This window comes from Aegilops tauschii, chromosome 4 (genome assembly GCF_002575655.3).
Source record: "Aegilops tauschii subsp. strangulata cultivar AL8/78 chromosome 4, Aet v6.0, whole genome shotgun sequence".
NCBI lineage: Eukaryota > Viridiplantae > Streptophyta > Magnoliopsida > Poales > Poaceae > Aegilops > Aegilops tauschii.
Genome location: NC_053038.3, coordinates 112,275,325 through 112,286,844, shown reverse-complemented (window position 1 = coordinate 112,286,844; position 11,520 = coordinate 112,275,325).

Here is an 11,520-nt window from a genome sequence, read left to right as displayed (position 1 = left end):
TGCCTTCGGATCTGAGGTAGAAGGTATACCCAATAGTTTCCTTAGGGTATCCTATGAAGACGCATTTTTCCGATTTGGGTTCGAGCTTTTCAGGTTGAAGTTTCTTGACATAAGCATCGCATCCCCAAACTTTTAGAAACGACAGCTTAGGTTTCTTCCCAAACCATAATTCATACGGTGTCGTCTCAACGGATTTAGACGGTGCCCTATTTAAAGTGAATGCGGCAGTCTCTAAAGCATAACCCCAAAATGAGAGCGGTAAATCGGTAAGAGACATCATAGATCGCACCATATCCAATAGAGTGCGATTACGACGTTCGGACACACCATTTCTCTGAGGTGTTCCAGGCGGCGTGAGTTGTGAAACTATTCCACATTTCCTTAAGTGTGTACCAAATTCGTGACTTAAATATTCTCCACCACGATCTGATCGTAAGAATTTTATTTTCCTGTCACGTTGATTCTCGACTTCACTTTGAAATTCCTTGAACTTTTCAAAGGTTTCAGACTTGTGTTTCATTAGGTAGACATACCCATATCTACTTAAATCATCAGTGAGAGTGAGAACATAACGATATCCTCCGCGAGCCTCAACACTCATTGGACCGCACACATCGGTATGTATGATTTCCAATAAGTTGGTTGCTCGCTCCATTGTTCCGGAGAACGGAGTCTTGGTCATCTTACCCATGAGGCATGGTTCGCACGTGTCAAATGATTCGTAATCAAGAGACTCCAAAAGTCCATCTGCATGGAGCTTCTTCATGCGCTTGACACCAATGTGACCAAGGCGGCAGTGCCACAAGTATGTGGGACTATCGTTATCAACTTTACATCTTTTGGTATTCACACTATGAACATGTGTAGCATCACGTTCGAGATTCATCAAAAATAAACCATTGACCAGCGGGGCATGACCATAAAACATATCTCTCAAATAAATAGAACAACCATTATTCTCAGATTTAAATGAGTAGCCATCTCGAATTAAACGAGATCCAGATACAATGTTCATGCTCAAAGCTGGCACTAAATAACAATTATTGAGGTTTATAACTAATCCCGTGGGTAGATGCAGAGGTAGCGTGCCGACGGCGATCACATCGACCTTGGAACCATTCCCGACGCGCATCGTCACCTCGTCTTTTGCCAGTCTCCGTTTATTCCGTAGTTCCTGATTTGAGTTACAAATATGAGCAACCGCACCGGTATCAAATACCCAGGAGCTACTACGAGTACTGGTAAGGTACACATCAATTACTTGTATATCACATATACCTTGGGTGTTGCCGGCCTTCTTCTTGTCCGCTAAATATTTGGGGCAGTTCCGCTTCCAGTGACCACTTCCCTTGCAATAAAAGCACTCAGTCTCGGGCTTGGGTCCATTCTTTGACTTCTTCCCGGTAACTGGTTTACCGGGCGCGGCAACTCCCTTGCCGTCCTTCTTGAAGTTCTTCTTACCCTTGCCCTTCTTGAGCTTAGTGGTTTTATTCACCATCAACACTTGATGTTCTTTTCTGATCTCCCCTTCCGCTGATTTTAGCATTGAATATACCTCGGGAATGGTCTTTTCCATCCCCTGCATATTGTAGTTCATCACAAAGCTCTTGTAGCTTGGTGGAAGCGACTGGAGGATTCTGTCAATGACCGCGTCATCCGGGAGATTAACTCCCAGCTGAGACAAGCGGTTGTGCAACCCAGACATTCTGAGTATGTGCTCACTAACAGAACTGTTCTCCTCCATTTTACAGCTGAAGAACTTGTCGGAGACATCATATCTCTCGACCCGGGCATGAGCTTGAAAAACCAGTTTCAGCTCCTCGAACATCTCATATGCTCCATGTTTCTCAAAACGCTTTTGGAGACCCGGTTCTAAGCTGTAAAGCATGCCGCACTGAACGAGGGAGTAATCATCAGCACGTTGCTGCCAAGCGTTCATAACGTCTTGGTTCTCAGGGATTGGTGCTTCACCTAGCGGTGCTTCTAAGACATAATCTTTCTTGGCTGCTATGAGGATGATCCTCAGGTTCCGGACCCAGTCCGTATAGTTGCTGCCATCATCTTTCAGCTTGGTTTTCTCTAGGAACGCGTTGAAATTGAGGACAACGTGGGCCATTTGATCTACAATACATAGTGTAAAGATTTTTTAGACTAAGTTCATGATAATTAAGTTCATATAATCAAATTATTTAATGAACTCCCACTCAGACAGACATCCCTCTAGTCATCTAAGTGAAACATGATCCGAGCTCAACTAGGCCGTGTCCGATCATCACGTGAGACGGACTAGTCAAGATCGGTGAACATCTCCATGTTGATCGTATCTTCTATACGACTCATGCTCGACCTTTCGGTCCTCCGTGTTCCGAGGCCATGTCTGTACATGCTAGGCTCGTCAAGTCAACCTAAGTGTATTGCGTGTGTTCCGAGGCCATGTCTGTACATGCTAGGCTCGTCAACACCCGTTGTATGCGAACGTAAGAATCTATCACACCCGATCATCACGTGGTGCTTCGAAACGACGAACCTTCGCAACGGTGCACAGTTAGGGTGAACACTTTCTTGAAATTATTATAAGGGATCATCCTACTTGCTACCGTCGTTCTAAGCAAATAAGATGCAAAAACATGATAAACATCACATGCAATCAAATAGTGACATGATATGGCCAATATCATCATGCTCCTTTGATCTCCATCTTCGGGGCACCATGATCATCTTCGTCACCGGCATGACACCATGATCTCCATCATCATGATCTCCATCATTGTGTCTTCATGAAGTTGTCACGCCAACGATTACTTCTACTTCTATGGCTAACCGTTTAGCAACAAAGTAAAGTAAATTACATGGCGTTATTCAATGACACGCAGGTCATGCAAAATAATAAAGACAACTCCTATGGCTCCTGCCGGTTGTCATACTCATCGACATGCAAGTCGTGATTCCTATTACAAGAATATGATCAATCTCATACATCACATATATCATTCATCACATCTTCTGGCCATATCATATCACATATATCACTTGCTGCAAAAACAAGTTAGACGTCCTCTAATTGTTGTTGCAAGTTTTTACGTGGTTTGTAGGTTTCTAGCAAGAACGATTTCTTACCTACGTATGACCACAACGTGATTTGCCAATTTCTATTTACCCTTCATAAGGACCCTTTTCATCGAATCCGTTCCGACTAAAGTAGGAGAGACAGACACCCGCTAGCCACCTTATGCAACTAGTGCATGTCAGTCGGTGGAACCTGTCTCACGTAAGCGTACGTGTAAGGTCGGTCCGGGCCGCTTCATCCTACAATGCCGCCGAAACAAGAAACGACTAGTAGCGGCAAGAAGAATTGGCAACATCAACGCCCACAACTTCTTTGTGTTCTACTCGTGCATAGTAACTACGCATAGGCCTGGCTCATGATGCCACTGTTGGGAATCGTAGCATAATTTTAAAATTTTCCTACGCTCACCAAGATGCATCTATGGAGTCTACTAGCAACGAGGGAAGGGAGTGCATCTACATACCGTTGTAGATCGCGAGCGGAAGCGTTCCAATGAACGTGGATGACGGAGTCGTACTCGCCGTGATCCAAATCACCGATGACCGAGTGCCGAACGTACGGCACCTCCGCGTTCAACACATGTACGGTGCAGCGACGTCTCCTCCTTTCTTGATCCAGCAAGGGGGGAGGAGAGGTTGATGGAGATCCAACAGCACGACGGCGTGGTGGTGGATGTAGCGGCTCTCCGGCAGGGCTTCGCCGAGCTTCTGCGCGAGAGAGAGAGGTGTTGCAGGGGAGGAGGGAGGCGCCAAAGGCTGTAGTGTGCTGCCCTCCCTCCCCCCCCTTTATATAGGCCCCCAAGGGGGGTGCGCAGCCCTTGGAGATGGGATCTCCAAGGGGGGGGGCGGCGGCCAAGGGGGGAAGGGGTTGCCTTGCCCCCCAAGGCAAGGGGGAACTCCCCCCCTAGGGTTCCCAACCCTAGGCGCATGGGGGGAGGCCCAAAGTGGCGCCCCAGCCCATTAGGGGCTGGTTCCCCTCCACTTTCAGCCCACGGGGCCCTCCAGGACAGGTGGCCCCACCCGGTGGACCCCCGGGACCCTTCCGGTGGTCCCGGTACAATACCGATAACCCCCGAAACTTTCCCGGTGGCCAAAACTGGACTTCCTATATATAATTCTTCACCTCCGGACCATTCCGGAACCTCTCGTGACGTCCGGGATCTCATCCGGGACTCCGAACAACTTTCGGGTTTCCGCATACATATATCTCTACAACCCTAGCGTCACCGGACCTTAAGTGTGTAGACCCTACGGGTTCGGGAGACATGCAGACATGACCGAGACGCCTCTCCGGTCAATAACCAACAGCGGGATCTGGATACCCATGTTGGCTCCCACATGTTCCACGATGATATCATCGGGTGAACCACGGTGTCGAGGATTCAATCAATCCGTATGCAATTCCCTTTGTCAATCGGTATGTTACTTGCCCGAGATTCGATCGTCGGTATCCCAATACCTTGTTCAATCTCGTTACCGGCAAGTCTCTTTACTCGTACCGCAATGCATGATCCCGTGACCAACGCCTTGGTCACATTGAGCTCATTATGATGATGCATTACCGAGTGGGCCCAGAGATACCTCTCCGTTTACACGGAGTGACAAATCCCAGTCTCGATCCGTGCCAACCCAACAGACACTTTCGGAGATACCCGTAATGCACCTTTATAGTCACCCAGTTACGTTGTGACGTTTGGCACACCCAAAGCACTCCTACGGTATCCGGGAGTTGCACGACCTCATGGTCTAAGGAAAAGATACTTGACATTGGAAAAGCTCTAGCAAACGAAACTACACGATCTTTTATGCTATGCTTAAGTTGGGTCTTGTCCATCACATCATTCTCCTAATGATGTGATCCCGTTATCAATGACATCCTATGTCCATAGTCAGGAAACCATGACCATCTGTTGATCAACGAGCTAGTCAACTAGAGGCTTACTAGGGACAGGTTGTGGTCTATGTATTCACACATGTATTACGATTTCCGGACAATACAATTATAGCATGAATAAAAGACTATTATCATGAACACAGAAATATAATAATAACCATTTATTATTGCCTCTAGGGCATATTTCCAACAGGCGCGCCTGGGCCCCCAGGCGCGCCCAGGTGGGTTGTTCCCCCCTCGGGGCACCCCTCTGGTACTTCTTTGGCCCATCTGGTGTCTTTTGGCCCAAAAAAATCACCAAAAAGTTTTGATGCATTTGGTATTGAGTTCCTGCGAAGTAAAAAACAAGCAAAAAACAGCAACCCGCACTGGGCACTATGTCAATAGGTTAGTCCAAAAAATGATATAAAGTTGCTATAAAATGATTGTAAAACATCCAAGAATGATAATATATCAACATGGAACAATCGAAAATTATAGATACGTTGGAGACGACGTAGCATTAGTCCATTATAAAAGATATCAAGTATTTCATTTTTCTTGAGAGGATGATCAGGCAAAGCATTAAGTAATTGGAGAAGCCTCCCCAAGCTTGTGGGAGACTCTTCTTTAGTTTGCACAAAGTTAAATATTCCCTGTAGAGCAGCTTCTTTCTTATGAGCAGGAAAATATTTTCAGAGAAGTAATATATCATATCCTAGGGACTACGCACACAACCAGGAGCAAGAGAATTATACCATGTCTTAGCATCACCCTTTAATGAGAAAGGAAACAACTTAAGAATATAGCAATAGCAAAAAATTTCCTCATGAGCAAATAGGGTGGCTATATCATTCAGTTTAGTAAGATGTGCCACAACAGTTTCAGAATCATAACCGTGGAAAGGATCAGTTCAACCAAAGTAATTAACTCGGGATCAATAGAGAATTTATAATCCTTATCAGTAACAAAGATGGGTGAAGTAGCAAACTTAGGATCATATTTCATTCTAGCATTCAAAGATTTTTCTTTCAACTTGACTAGCAACTTCTTAAGATCATCTCTATCCTTACAAGCAAGAAAGTCCCTAGCTACCTCTCCATCCATAACATAACCCTTGATACGTCTCCGTCGTATCTACTTTTCCAAACACTTTTGCCCTTGTTTTGGACTCTAACTTGCATGATTTGAATGGAACTAACCCGGACTGACGCTGTTTTCAGCAGAATTGCCATGGTGTTATTTTTGTGCAGAAATAAAAGTTCTCGGAATGTCCTAAAAATCAACGGAGATTATTTTTGAAAATAATAAAAAATAATGGCGAAAGAATCAAGGCCAGGGGGCCCACACCCTGCCTCGTGGGCCCCCTGGTGCTCCACCGACCTCAACTCCAACTCTATATATTTGTGTTCGGGGAGAAAAAAATCAGAGAGAAGGATTCATCGCGTTTTACGATACGGAGCCGCCGCCAAGCCCTAATCTCTCTCGGGGGGCTGATCTGGAGTCCGTTCGGGGCTCCGGAGAGGGGAATCCGTCGCCATCGTCATCATCAACCATCCTCCATCACCAATTTCATGATGCTCACCGCCGTGCGTGAGTAATTCCATCGTAGGCTAGTTGGACGGTGATGGGTTGGATGAGATTTATCATGTAATCGAGTTAGTTTTGTTAGGGTTTGATCCCTAGTATCCACTATGTTCTGAGATTGATGTTGCTATGACTTTGCTATGCTTAATGCTTGTCACTAGGGCCCGAGTGCCATGATTTCAGATCTGAACCTATTATGTTTTCATGAATATATGTGAGTTCTTGATCCTATCTTGCAAGTCTATAGTCACCTACTATGTGTTATGATCGGGCAACCCCGAAGTGACAATAATCGGGACCACTCCCGGTGATGACCGTAGTTTGAGGAGTTCATGTATTCACTATGTGTTAATGCTTTGGTCCGGTACTCTATTAAAAGGAGGCCTTAATATCCCTTAGTTTCCAATAGGACCCCGCTCCCACGGGAGGGTAGGACAAAAGATGTCATGCAAGTTATTTTCCATAAGCACGTATGACTATATTCAGAATACATGCCTACATTACATTGATGAATTGGAGCTAGTTCTGTGTCACCCTATGTTATAACTGTTGCATGAATAATCGCATCCGGCATAATACTCCATCACCGATCCAATGCCTACGAGCTTTTCACATATTGTTCTTCGCTTATTTACTTTACCGTTGCCACTGTTACAATCACTACAAAACCATCACTGTTACTTTTGCTACCGTTACCGTCACTTCCATACTACTTTGCTACTAAATACTTTGCTGCAGATACTTAGTTATCCAGGTGTGGTTGAATTGACAACTCAACTGCTAATACTTGAGAATATTCTTTGGCTCCCCTTGTGTCGAATCAATAAATTTGGATTGAATGCTCTACCCTCGAAAACTGTTGTGGTCCCCTATACTTGTGGGTTATCAACCCTCAGGTATATCAGGCAATTCATATCTAGGAGTGCCAGGTCTAATAGGTGTTTCAAAGTGTCCAGTTTCAATAATTTCATCAGTTTTAGTAATCTCATCTGTTTTAGCATTCTCATTTTCTTTAGCTCTAGCAAGTTGTTCATCAAGAAATTCATCCAGTGTCACAGTCTTATCAAGCAAAGTACTAGCATCATTATTATAAGTATCATTCATAGCAGAAGTAGCATCATCAATTACTTGCGACATAACAGGATTAATAGCATGTGTAGGTGTCGCAAGCTTACTTAAAACATAAGGTGAATGAAGTGCAGAGTGTGATGGCAGTTCCTTACCTCCCCACGTCCTAGAGGGAACGATCTTGGTTCTCGTATCTTTCAGATTGTTCATAGTGATCAACAGATATGAGTCCCAAGTGACTCAACAAATAGAGCTATGCTCCCCGGCAATGGTGCCAGAAAAAGGTCTTGATAACCCACAAGTATAGGGGGTCGCAACAATTTTAGAGGGTAGAGTATTCAACCAAATTTATTGATTCGACACAAGTGGAGCCAAAGAATATTCGCGAGTATTAGCAGTTGAGTTGTCAATTCAACCACACCTGAAAGACTTAATATCTGCAGCAAAGTATTTAGTAGCAAAATAGTATGATAGTAACAGTAATAGTAGCAATAGTAGCAGTAGGAGTTTTGTAGTGATTGTAATAGTAGCAACAGCGAAAGTAACATAGCAAAGATCAATATGTGAAAAGCTCGTAGGCATTGGATCAACGATGGATAATTGTGTTGGATAATATTCATCATGTAGCAGTCATAACTTAGGGCGACACAGAACTAGCTCCAATTCATCAATGTAATGTATGCATGTATTCCATATATAGTCATACGTGCTTATGGAAAAGAGCTTGCATGTCATCTTTTGTCCTACCCTCCCATGGCAGCGGGGTCCATAAGGAAACTAAGGGATATTAAGGCCTCCTTTTAATAGAGAACCTGAACAAAGCATTAGCATTTAGTGAATACATGAACTCCTCAAACCACGGTAATCACCGGAAAGAATCCCAATTATTGTCACCTTGGGGTATGCGGATCATAACTCATAATAGGTGCCTACAACTTGCAAGATAGGATCAAGAACACAAATATATTCATGAATAAATAATAGGTTTAGATCTGAAATCATGGCACTCGGGCCCTAGTGACAAGCATTAAGCATAGCAAAGTCATAGCAACATCAATCTCATAACATAGTGGATACCAGGGATAAAACCCTAACAAAACTAACTCGATTACATGATAAATCCCACCCAACCCATCACCGTCTAGCAAGCCTACGAAGGAATTACTCACTCCCGGCAGTGAGCATCATGAAATTGGTGATGGAGGAAGGTTGATGATGACGAAGGCGATTGATTCCACCCTCTGGAGCCTCGAACGGACGCCAGATCAGCCCTCCCGATGAAGAAGAGGAGGTGGCGGCGGCTTCGTATCGTAAAACGCGATGAATCCTTCTCTCTAATTTTTTTCTCCGTGAATAGGTGTATATGGGGTTGGAGTTAGGGTTGCCGAAGGTCCAGGGGGCCCACAAGGCTGGGAGGCGCGCCCTGGGGGGTATGCGCGCCCCCAGAGCTTGTGGCTCTTGGGTGGCCCCCCTCTAATATCTTTTCCCGCCAGTATTTTTATATATTCTATAAAAATTCCTCGTAATTTTTCAGGTCAATCCGAGAACTATGATTTCTGCACAAAAATAACACCATGGCAATTCTGCTAAAAACAGTGTCAGTTGGGGTTAGTTCCATTCAAATCATGCAAATTAGAGTCTAAAACAAGGGCAAAAGAGTTTGGAAAAGATATACGATGGAGACGTATCAGGATGATGAGGCAATAACCAACACACGAAGAATGAAACTATCGTTCATTAACTTGCAAGCAAAAGGGTTGCTGGAAGTTTTGAATTTACACATCACAGTACATTGGTCGGCATTCCGGTTAGAAACAACACGGGGACCAAGAAATGAATGGTGACGGCGAGAAGTACCACTATACCAAGAATTCTTAAGAGGTGGCTCATATCTCACGGCATTCTTGACAGAAAATATGGCAATACTCCAAGGCAAAGAAGAACAGATGCTGGATAGCAAGTAACTCAAGGTTCAATCAAAACATGAACACGTTTGTGTTGAGGGAAGGCAAGGGTGTTGTCAATGATAACACAAATCATCGAGGGGCAAGGATGGTATTTCTCATCATGAATTCAATTTACATCTTGGAAGAAGTCAAATGTTGACGATGAGCATGACACATTTTTGTTGAGAGGTTTCATGAAGATGCAATCGATCAGCGACGACATCAAGCCAAAGGAATGGTGAAGCTAAAGGTTACTGGAACCACAGATAAGATGCAAGCTCAGAATCAGAGCTGCCTTTTAAGACAACCAATGTGATGTTGAAAGCTCGACGCGGCTTAGTGCATTGTTAGAATTGTGTTCCCAGGATGAAGGATTAGCCAGCACCGTCAAGCATTAGCATGACGATGATGAGGTAGCCAATCAGATAAGAATGACATCATTGAGTACAAACTCATAAGCAACGAAGATCATTAAGAAATATTGAATTGCAGTGCGGAATTGATTCACTTATTGGTGTTCTCGAGTTACAAACAACTCAGAAACCATGGAAAACTGAAATATGTGATAAGTAATACTTGACGAAGAACTCACAAGAAGCAACGCACTTCTGTAATATCTCGACATACCAAAGGGTAGTACTCGAAGGTTGACCAGAATAGAGGTTGGACCGGTGTATTGACCTGCGGAAGACAAGTGCTCTAACTTGTCTGACAAAGGGAATCAAAGGAGAACATCATGGCCAAAACCATGATTGCAAAGGACCAAAACATAGATACAAGATGAATTATACCAAGGGGATGCTTATTATTATGGGAAGCTTCCATGATAAGATCTACATCGTGTCCATGGGCATGAACGCAAAGGTTCAAGGTCGATTCCCAGTTCCTCAATGCATAACCTTACATTTACTTCTCGCTTTTGATGAAGTTATAGTGTTGAAATTTTATCAGGCGTAACACCAGTAGAGTATGACCGGTGAAAACCTTCGGGTTCACACAGTTGGCAAAAGCATAGATCCAACCCATCTGGGCATTTTAGGAACCTATACAACACATTTATAGAAGCAACAGATATTGGCTCAAAAGCAGAGGGGTGACGACACTGAGTAGGTGATACAATTTGCTAGAGGCATTTGTATCAGGGGAACTTCATCATAATTTAGAACACGAAGGAGCTATATATAGTAATCCACCAAAAGGTCAGGTGGTCTACAAAGAATCTAGTGTGAGTATCAATACTCAACCAGAAGAAGAAAGAATGCAAAGAGATGAGATTATAGAAACATCTGAATAATTCGAAAACTTGAATGCAAAGGAATTATGACTTCCAAGTCAGGGGATAAGAAGCAAATGCTCTGATCAAACCTGAGCAAGTTGAATAAATACTTAGATGGGCAATCAATCAAGGTTTGATTTGCTGAGAACCAGCTCATGTCCGGAATGACGTCTGAGTCGGAAAGATGAATTATAGGTTTGATTGATGATTACGAGTACTCGCAGACATATTGAATCATTAGGCTCAAAATAGTAATGATAAGGGATGTCAACGAAGATTGTTAGACATATGCAGTTAACCACAAGAGCAGTCAGGCAAGAAGAATCTCAAAAGTAGTAGGCTGCAAAGGATTCTTGGAAGATCGGATAGCATTTTGAAGTATTTGGTGAGACACATGAACAACTGGGGGTGAACAAATCACCGGTAAGTGTGAGGAACTATTTGTGGTGTATTCATACGGAAAGGAGCTGCAAGGCAGTTGTCACAAAGGATTTTTGGAATATCGGAGAGTATCTCAGGGTATCTTGTAATAACAAGAGCTACTGTGAACAAGTGTATGAAGTTATCCATAAGGATTTACCGGTGGCAGGGAATTGCAAAGGTGGTGGGCACAAGAGTCTCTCGAAAGCATCGAAGAGTGCTTCGAAATGTCTTCATATATCAAGGGATGACTTGTAATGAGTGGCTATCCAGAATGAAGTTGT